The sequence below is a fragment of the Podarcis vaucheri genome (genome assembly GCF_965113315.1).
Source record: "Podarcis vaucheri genome assembly, chromosome: 2".
NCBI classification, from domain to species: domain Eukaryota; kingdom Metazoa; phylum Chordata; class Lepidosauria; order Squamata; family Lacertidae; genus Podarcis; species Podarcis vaucheri.
Window position 1 is genome coordinate 32,726,960 of NC_138760.1, and position 10,431 is coordinate 32,737,390.

Consider the following 10,431-nt stretch of genomic DNA (forward strand, 5'->3'; position numbering starts at 1 on the left):
CTGTTTACAAAAAGATAAAACATTAAGATTATCACTTAAAAAAAAAATGCAACCATAAACTAAAACATACAAAAGTTGAAACAGCAACAGAACAGGCCAAAACAAATTAAAGCTCGTACCAACTTTCTAAACATATGGGTAGGTCTGTCTAAATAATAATGTCTTCAGCAGGCACTGAAAAGAATACATGGAAGGTACCGGTAGGTATCAATCTGCTGGAAGAAACCATCTAGATTCAAGGGTTGCCTTTTAGGCTTGTGCAATAAAGATGGAGCGGGGGGGGGTGATGAGGGACATTCAGGATATGCTCACCGTTTTGCTCACTGGTTTCAGAGACTCAGAACAGAAGCCTAAAACTGCAGTCATTAAAAATACATCCTTTGGGGTAGTCCCATAGAAATCCATTGGGGGTATTTTTTTTGCTAGTGCCAGCATATACCCGGTATATAAAGTTGAACTTCATAATGCACTACATACTAAGACTGGAGACAAGCATTTTCCAAAGTGTTGCAGGAGGGATCGTTGTTGCTTGTGAGGTGTGCAGCTATCCCACTTTTGCCTGTAAGGAAAAGGTTTGTCAGGTTTTTATCCTGTGCCAAAAACCTGCCAAACCTGCTTGACCCGAGGTGACCCCTTGGGTGGGGGTGGGGAGACGGCCTGTTCTCTCTCTCTCTCTCTCTCTCTCTCACACACACACACACACACACACACACACACACACACGTGGATGTACAGTATGGGAAACCCTTCCTCAAACCACTTTCAGCTCTCTCAAAAACAATTGTCTGCCTCCTGCCAAAAAGCCTTTTGCTGTGAGGTTTATATTATAAACATATAAATGCTATTTAAGTGCAATGTGCTTAAGATTTAGAATTGCAGGGTAAGTGTATAATATTTGTCTGTTCCCCTTGTTTGCTGTGATCGCGTCGTGGCTTGCTGAGGGCATCATTTCCTTCCCACATTTCTTTCTTTCTTTTACAATTCTGCCCTAGACACAAATTTATTTAGACTTTACTATCCTGTTCGGTATGCTTTTTTTCTGACTGTGGTGTAAATCCGCTTCTTAATGTGTCAAGGGCGTGTTCATCCTCACAAGGACCCTGCAATGTGGGTCAGCACAATCCCTGCTGTACAGGTGGAGAAGTTGGCAGATGGCTTGCTCAGGAACATCTAAGCGAGTCAATAAATGAGCCAGGATTTGAACCCAATGCACCTCTCAATATGCTATGAAGCTGGTCTTGCATAGCTGCCATGCTTAAAATGCATTCTCCAGAGCTGCCCTGTAGAAGCATCGTGCGGCTGCATTCAGAAGTGTTGCTCAGTGTGACAGTAAAGCTCCCACCTGCAGCACAGGGAGGGAAGAAAATGTTGGCAGTTATTGCCTCTCCCCCTTGCAGATTAGTAAAGGGAAAGGGACCCCTGACCGTTAGGCCCAGTCGCAGACGACTCTGGGGTTGCGGCGCTCATCTAGCTCTATAGGTCGAGGGAGCCGGTGTTTGTCCGCACACAGCTTCTGGGTCATGTGGCCAGCATGACTAAGCTGCTTCTGGCGAACCAGAGCAGCACACAGAAACGCCGTTTACCTTCCCGCCAGAGCGGTACCTATTTATCTACTTGCACTTCATGCTTTTGAACTGCTAGGTTGGCAGGAGCAGGGGCCAAGCAACAGGAATTCACCTCGTTGCAGGGATTTGAACCACCAACCTTCTGATCGGCAAGCCCTAGGCTCAGTGGTTTAGACCACAGCGCCACCTTTGCAGATTAAAGGTAAAGGTAAAGGTACCCCTGCCCGAACGGGCCAGTCTTGACAGACTCTGGGGTTTGTGCGCCCATCTCACATCTATAGGCCGGGGGCCAGCGCTGTCCGAAGACACTTCCGGGTCACGTGGCCAGCGTGACAAAGCTGCATCTGGCGAGCCAGCGCAGCACACGGAACGCCGTTTACCTTCCCGCTGGTAAGCGGTACCTATTTATCTACTTGCACCCGGGGGTGCTTTCGAACTGCTAGGTTGGCAGGCGCTGGGACCGAGCAGCGGGAGCGCACCCCGCCGCGGGGATTCGAACCGCCGACCTTTCGATCGGCAAGCCCTAGGCACTGAGGCTTTTACCCACAGCGCCACCCGCGTCCCTCCTTTGCAGATTACATAACCCTAAATCTACTCCAGAGGGTGGGGCCCCTCTTGAGCAAATTTAGGGGGTCATGGGGGCTGCCATGGCAGAAAAACCAAACAAACCGTGCTTCTGACATGGGCACAGCCAGGATTTATGCCAGGGGCGCTGGCCTTGAGCCATGAGAGCCAGTGTGGTGTAGTGGTTAAGAGCGGTAGACTCGTAATCTGGTGAACCTGGTTCGCGTCTCCGCTCCTCCACGTGCAGCTGCTGGGTGACCTTGGGCTAGTCACACTTCTCTCAAGTCTCTCAGCCTCACTCACCTCACAGAGTGTTTGTTGTGGGGGAGGAAGGGAAAGGAGATTGTTAGCCGCTTTGAGACTCCTGAAGGGGAGTGAAAGGAGGGATATCAAATCCAAACTCTTCTTCTTCTTTATGTTAGGAGGTGCAGAACCTCAGTTTGTTAAGTATTTTTATTGATTTACTTGATTTGTGGGGCTACGCCCATGGCTTCTCTCCCTGTTCTGCTACCAGAAGCCTTACCACCAATGAGCAATACCACTACATACATCCCACTGTTTCCACGGGTTTTGGCTACAAGACAACTTTGTATGCTTTGAAGTCTGCTTCTATATGGAGGCCCACAAATGATTCAATTAAACAGGAGGCAATTAGGCAAGCACCCCCATGCATCACTTTGTCTATCATCATGTGCTTTCTGTTCCATAAGGCAATTTGGTACACATATTCAGGTCACAGTTCTGAGTTTCATGTTCAAACAGTGGCAATACACAACCCAATAGACTATTGCCATTTAGTTGGGAGGAATAGAAGAGGCTAGAAAAGAGGCAGAGCACAATGGAGATCCAGTGCAACGTGGGGTGTGGGTGTGTTTGTGTACTTACACAGATGATCCAATTCCCTCTTTGAAGTTGGAACACCTGGTCAACCCCACACCCATTTTCAAAGGAGAAATGCAAACGACATTGTAATGTAATATATGCCTGGGAGATTGAGATATCAAGATGAGAATCCTTGTGCTCATTCAGGATACATTTGTAAATTGCATCTTCAAAGATTACCGAACAAGGCTCTCCCCAAAGCCAGTGGAACCTCTTAAAACATTGTGCATTATTAGTTTATGTATATCTATCCTGCAGACTAGGGATATCATCTTGGCTTTCTGAACTTGGGGGAGGGAGAGGAGGTAAAGGCAACGGAGGCTTTCCTATGGAAAGAATGGACAGCTCTGATTTTACTGAGCCAAGAGATTGTTTCTCCCTTGCATCTTTCCCTCAACAAAGCAAGGAAGGAGAGAGGAGCAAGGACTTGGGCACAAGGCAGCCTGACGCTGTCAAGAACAATTTTTTAAAACTCACACTTCCGTAGAGCTATCACGAGGGCTAGGGGGGGGGGACTCCTGCAGGAGGAGAATGAGGGTGGTTCTCCCCGTTTCCTTTGTGTGTTTGGAGCTCAGGATCTGGCCCCTCCAGCCGGCTTTTGTGGGGTCGGGGGCGATTGTTTGGCCAAAGCCAAAGATGCTGAAAATCTAGAACTGAGGTTGCCTCCTTCCGCTGCTCCGGCCAGCGAAGCCTCCTGCCTTTTCGTGCTCGGGCGCACCAGAATGGACACGTCCTGGCCGAGCTTTCAGGCCTTCGTGCCGCCCCCAAGTCGCCCCAGCAAGCCAAATCTGCACTGAGGCAAAGGATGAGGGAGACACAGCAGCGACCAGCCATCGATGCGGGGGGAAGGTTGAGATGCTGAGGCCCGGAAGAAAAGGGCAACTTTGTAGAGGTGGAGATGCGCTCAGGAGTAGGAGACGCAGAGCCTGGTGGAAGGAGCTGACGCCAGAAGGTAGATGGACGCAGAATCCAGGAGACTGGAATTTGGGAGCATGGTAAAGGAGGGAGAAGGGTCTGCGTGGATGGAGCTCCCCTGTCTAGGGTGCCAAGGACTGCCTTGGCTCACGTTCAGGTTTCCCGCAGAACAGGGAGCCCACCCAGCAGATTGGAACAAGGGAAAGGCGCGTTCCTCCTGCCTTTGGGCCTCATTGCAGCTACAAAGGGAGGCAAAATCCAGAGAGATCTAGGAGTCCGGAGAGAGACGGGACCCACGCAGCACCTTCGGGCTCAGCACAAAAGGCACTAGGAAACATCGCCCCCGCGGAAATCCAGGCGTCCCCGCCCTCCTCTCTCCCTGCGCGCTCCCACAGATCCCACCGAATCTGTGCGTCACATATTTTGATTTAAAGCAACTATAAATTCAAACTGCAAAAAAAAAAAAAAACCAAACCTTCCACCTATGCGCACATGCCAGGCTCTCTACAGATCCTTAGCGAGGGAATCATTAAAAGGTGGGAGGAGATAGTGAGAGATTCAGGCGCTTTTTTTGGTGTTCAAAAAATATTTTGAAAGGTAGTGTGTAATCTACGAGTCTGTGATGCTTTAGGCAGGGTGCATTGAGGGGGGGGTCTCTCCCCCTCCCCTTGCTCTTCTACAGAGAAGAGATTTCTTTGAACAGAAGAAACTCGCCGTGCAAGCTCCTGGAAGCTCCGAAGGAGCTGGCGTTAAAATATTAGCCTTCTAGGCAGGTAGCACCGCCTTTATGTAAGCAATGCGACTTAGCTGTTGCCCAGTAGGTATCAATATATGCTTGAGATATGGGGGTGGGGGGAGGAGAGAGACAAGGCCCCAGCGCTGTTTCCCTAGATCCATTGTAAAATACCTGATTAGGTAAGATTGCATCAAGTTCCCTCTGATCTCCGTCGGCGTCATTCTTTGCCAGATGTTGAATTCGCTCTCGCCGTGGGAATCTAAGAAAGAACAGGGGGTGCGTCCACACAGTCCACTTGGGGTAAACCGATAAACACACGAGGCAGCGCCCGGTGGCGACTCCAGCCCTCAATGCAATACAATGCGGAGTTGGTTGGTTCGCTTTGCAGTTTGCAAACTGTGGGATCTCACTCCCCTAACAGCCAGGATTGCAGCTTCGGCGCAGAGCGCTCTCCTGCTCCCAAACTTCACTCTCCCACTGAAATTAAAGGGACTTGGAAACACCGGGGGGGGGGTGGAAATCCCACCCTGCCTGTAGGGAAAGGTCTCTGCATAATACGCGGCGCAAATGCACCGACACGTAACGGGGAAGCCGCGCGGATTCAGCGTGGAGCCCGCTCCGCCTGCGCGCTTTTAAAGTGTGCGCTTTAGAGGAGACTTCGACTCCTCGTCGTTGGCTAAATTTGGGGTCTCTTCTCCCTAGCACTTCTTTAATAGTGGGGGCGCGATCCTGGATCCTGCTGGCAGCCAAGAGCGGGGTCCTGGCTCCGCTTTGCGCGGGTTTGTTGCCCGCGGGGACGCGCTAACCAGGCCCAGGCCTTCCGAGATGCAGAGGTAGGTCTAAGAGCCGGCGCGCCCTCGCCCATTCCGGCGGCGGCGCTCGGCTCTCGGCCGCTTTCTGGAAGCGCAAGAAGCCGGAGATCCTTGGAGCTCCGAAGAGGGAACCGAGAGAAAAACCCGCGTCCTCCCGACAGCACCGGGAAGAGGCAGGCAGGCAAGCAGCGCGGAGCCGACGGCACAAGGTGGCCTGCGCAACCCGCGCGCTCTGCCCGGCTCGCCGGAAGCTTCTGGCAGCCCACCGAAGCTGGAAATGTGCCGGATCCAGAAAACGCCGGCCAAGCTCTCTCGCCGGCTCCCAACAGGACGCCCTGCTTCCTCTCTCCTCGCTGCCGCAAGATCTCTGCGTTGCGGCTCGGCTCCTCCGCTTACACCAAAGCCGCCGCCGCCGCCGCCACATCGGTCCTTGGATCTGCTGCGAACTGGTTCAACCGAGAGCCGGGGAGAGGCGACTCCATCATATCTACCTCCTCCGAGTCCAGCCCTTTGTTTACAAAGGAAGCTCTGGAAAAAAGAACCGTTAAGGGGGGAAACTGCTCCCCCACCCCGGTTCTTTGTGTGCATAGGGACGAGGACAGGTCTGTGATAACACAAATTGTGCATCTCGCATTTATAGACGTGCATTTATATAGACGCACAATTACTGTCAATATTAAAGAATCGGTTCGGAGGCGGATGGCGAATTGAACGGTTTTACAAGAGAGTCCGTGGAGCGTAAAAAGTGCGTGTGTATGCATATAAAATTGGACACCCATTTCTTAAAATGTGCGATTTGGGGCTTGCGTTGCAAGAGGAAAGGGCCCTTAAATTAAGATTAGAATCTTAAACAACTCCCTCTCCCGTCCGCCTTTTTTTTTTTTAAAGGTTCCCTCTGCTTTTGTCTTCCTCCCCAAGGGCTCGAATAGATCCACCGAGAAAAATCCCACCCACCCCCGCGCCTTCCTTGCCCCATCATAAATTTGCGCCCTAGTTCTGTCTTTCCAAATTTCTCCGCCGTGGAAGCTTCCCCTACTATCCCGGGCCCGATGCAAAGCTCCTGATGGAAGGCAACGAAAGGAGAGCTCCGTTTGTTGCTTTTACCAAACGCAAATGCGGTCGCGGAAGCAACGGCTATCATCTCTTTTTAATCTCTCCAGTTACAAGTTAACGGTAACCAAGGAATAAAGGTGGCGGTTTCCTTAAAATTTAAATAAAGCAACTACCCCCTCATGTACGTCCCCAAACTGTTTTTTATTTTATTGTAAATAGACAACACACGGCTTCCCAAGTGTAATCAGCAGTCTGGAGCCGAAGCGACGACGAGATGACCCTATAGATCTGGTCGGTTTCACGCCTGCCTCGGAAGGAGCCTCGTCCCTTTCATTTCAATTGCTGGATTTTTGTTGTTGTTGCAGATCCCCCCCTCTCTTTCCAACTCTTGGCCTCCAGAAACTACATTTGAATCGTTTGTGTCCTTCCTAGATAATTCCCCCCCTGCCCCCACCATCGTATTTTTTTTTCTTACTTTAAAAATTATATATCTTCATGTCACAACCGTTTCCCTTTTAAAAGCACAAACATCCAATTTGGCTCAGTGTAATAAAATCAGTCGGAGATCCTTAAACGCGACCATTCCGCTGAATTAAGTTGTGAAATCTAATCTATTATATCCATAAAGGAGAATGCTTTCATTGTAAATTCAGGTTATAAAGAAAACTCTACCTGGAGCAGTCAAGCCCCCCCCCCCAATTTCTCCCCCACCTCCTCTCCCTCCTCCCCATTCGGATTTGCTACTTGATGGCTTATCAAATTACTTCAAAACGCCGGGCTCCCCTTTTTCCATATCTCATTGGAACCAAAATTAAATGTGGCAAGACGTCCCTTTTAACAGCATGAAAAGGTCATAAACCGGCAACAACAACACAGGAAAGAATAAAGACACACAAAATTATTCCAGCCCTTTGCAACTGGGGTTCTGTGATTAATTTGGACCTTTAAAAATATCTCCTATATATCTTAAACAAAGGCAGCAAGAACCCAGAGCCGGGGTTCGACCAACACGCACGCGTTTAGAAATCTATAACCATCCGATCGTGGAAGGAAATTCAATAGACAAGAAAGGGGACCCTTTGAAAATGGATCGAGTTAGCTGGATTGAGAGGTGACAGTCACGATATGTTAAAAACCCCGAACGAAAATGCCCCGTATTCCTTAAAACGCAGAGAGGTCTTATGAGTATATCAGAGCAACTGGGGAGGGAAAGTGGGGGAGCGAAAGAGAATGAACCCATCAAAATTAAAATTTTGGAAGTGTGGGGAGGGGAGGAGAATACGATCTGGCGCCTGGGCTTTCTCCTGGTTCAAAGAACTCTTCTTTCCCGGAAGAAAGAAAAGAAATCCCATCCCCACCCGCCAAAAAACCCCACCATCCACCGATTACACTTTATCTTTCCAAATAAATTTACAAACGCACACAGTGAAATTAACCTCCGAGTACCTGGCAGCTTCGAGGCACTGGGGCAAAAATAACTCTAAAGCAGATGCAAAGTTTTAGTTATTAAAGGGAGAAGTGGGTGGAAAGGGGGGGGGAGGAGAGGGAGAGAAATCTGTAGGATGCAGCTTTTGTCAGATCTTGGGAGAAAGATTTATTAATGTGTGGCTTATGTCCCTAGTGTTATATCCTCCTAAAGCCCTGCCCGATTTCCTAGTCTAATCTTTTATTTCCATCTAATTATTTTTTTTCCCTGCCACTTTCAACTCAAGTCTTAAAAGAGGGGAAAAGGGGTGGGGGATAAGCAGGGAGGGAGAAAGAGGCAATATGAACTCTGCAAAATCTCCGGAGGGTTCCCCCCCCCCCTTCCCAGCGCTGCAAAACCTGAACGCCCCAATCCCAGCTAAAGAATATTAACAAGGGCTTCTCGACACAAGCCCTGTACAATATATAAATCGCGGGAGGGGAAAATCAATTTATAAAAAAATATATATCTTAACTCGAGAGGGGAAGGATTGGGCGCGGAGGGGACGACGAAAGATAGAGCCGAGGACCCGCGAGTTTAAGATGTTAAGCTCAGTATAATAAATATGCGTAAAGGGGAAGAAACCACACTAGCCAGGGCGGCGAGGGTGCAAAGATTTGGTTTAGCAAAGGATATTCAAAATGGAAACATTTTGCAAAACAAGTACCTATAAATAAAGGAATGGAAGCAAAGGGTCTAGCTCCGAACCCCTCTTTTCTAATTAAAATAAAAAACATTTGCACGGCAAAGTTTAATTCCACTGTAAAACTCCAGAATAGTGGCGATTTCGATGCAGCAATACAGGGGCAAAAGCGAGATGTTCAATATTAGCACCACTTAATCTTTTGAGGGGGGGAGGGGGAAAAAGACTCAAATGGTGGGCTTCTTGAACAAAACGAAGAGAACGTTCAGCTCCATTTTCATTCTGGCTCAGTACATTTTATCAAAGAGGAAAAACTGAATTTTTTCCTTTTAAATAGGATTTACAGTTCGAGACTACCTACATTTACTCGGAAGCAAATCACAAGGATTTCCACAGCATCTACTAAAAATTAAATAAGAATTCCAACCTTAATATAACCCCCCTCAAAAAAAGCCATGTGGCAGATAAGATTGGATCTTAATTATATTATTTAAATATAGGAATATTTTTAAACGCTGGAGAAAGTTTGGAAATGAAGTTTAAGTCACCCATAAAGTAAAATAGAAATAATTGCATAGGTGGGAAATCTTGCAAAGAAATCTACTACAAAAATAGTGTGTTTTTCCTGGCTTCCCCTCTCGCCAGTTAAATCGATATTGTTTTTTAGAAGGTGTTTTAATTAATAAAGGAAAAAATGTTTTAGGTATTCAGAATTGGGCTCTTCGAAACTCCCGATGCACAATATATTTAATGCGTGTCTCGCTAAAATCTTGTATATAAATATCTTTTAATTTTTAATTTGTTTTAAAGTTCTAGTGGATTCAGGTTTTATATTACCAAAAACGACCCCTACCCCACCCCAGCGTATTTAGAATATTTGTTCATTGCAAACTGGAATATACTAGAGCAAAATTTCCCACGCCTTTGGGAAGGAAAGCCTTTTAAAAACGCCTGGGAAATACAATGGTAAGACTGGCTGTGGTATTTGTGTATTATAGATCCATTGTTCCACAAACCATTAACGTTTTTATTCATGATAACTTGGAAACAAATAATAACGTCATGGGCAGTTTTCAAAGGGAACTGACGAACCTATTTTCCGCAATTGAAATTCTGAATCCTTAAAATAAAAAAAGGGGATGAGCGTTCATAAAAATCCCCGCTTGCTTGTTCGTATTTGTTATTACGAACAAAAATTAACTTTTCTTCATTTTAGCCATCAATTTTGTTTTCGGCCTCAGATCTACTTCCTTTAAATTTAGAAAATTTAGGTTGTTTAGAATCTGCCGGGCCTCTTGCATGTAAATAGGGTTGTTTTTTGTTCAATTTAAGGGGGCAGATTTTTCATCTTTTCCTGCAATTTAGTATTTAATACAACTATTTTCCTTTTACATTAACAACCGCCAAACCCTGACAAAAATGGTTCCACCTGCCCGAAGCCTAGATTTAAATTAAAATGCCAGCCGAAATATTTGAACATTTACTAGTTTCTGACCTAATCACCTCTAACTGTTTCTGGGGGGGACGGGACGACTTTGAGTAAAGGAAAAAAAGAAAAAGTTCAAATGAAGGTCCACAATGGTCCAAATATTACCGTTTATTTATAAGTTATTAATACAGTATTATTGGAAATAACGTTACTGGTATTACTGTGGGAAATTATGTCACGTGCCAGTTAGCATTAGGAAATCCCCCCACCCCTTTACGAAAGTGAATTATCACCAGTGTTTCTAACGTTCAGAAATCAAACGCCTAGTTTTCCCCAAGACCCACTCTTTTAAAAATAAATTTACAAT

General features: G+C 47.0%; 1 long non-coding RNA gene across 1 annotated transcript; it reads right to left on the bottom strand.

Annotated features, from left to right (window-relative positions):
- Positions 1-40: 40 nt before the first annotated feature.
- On the bottom strand, positions 41-9,491 carry LOC309526654. The gene is made up of 2 exons (XR_014216794.1): positions 4,834-9,491; positions 41-1,342 (listed from the first exon to the last, which is right to left on the bottom strand). It is a non-coding gene; the product is annotated as an uncharacterized lncRNA (long non-coding RNA).
- Positions 9,492-10,431: the final 940 nt, after the last annotated feature.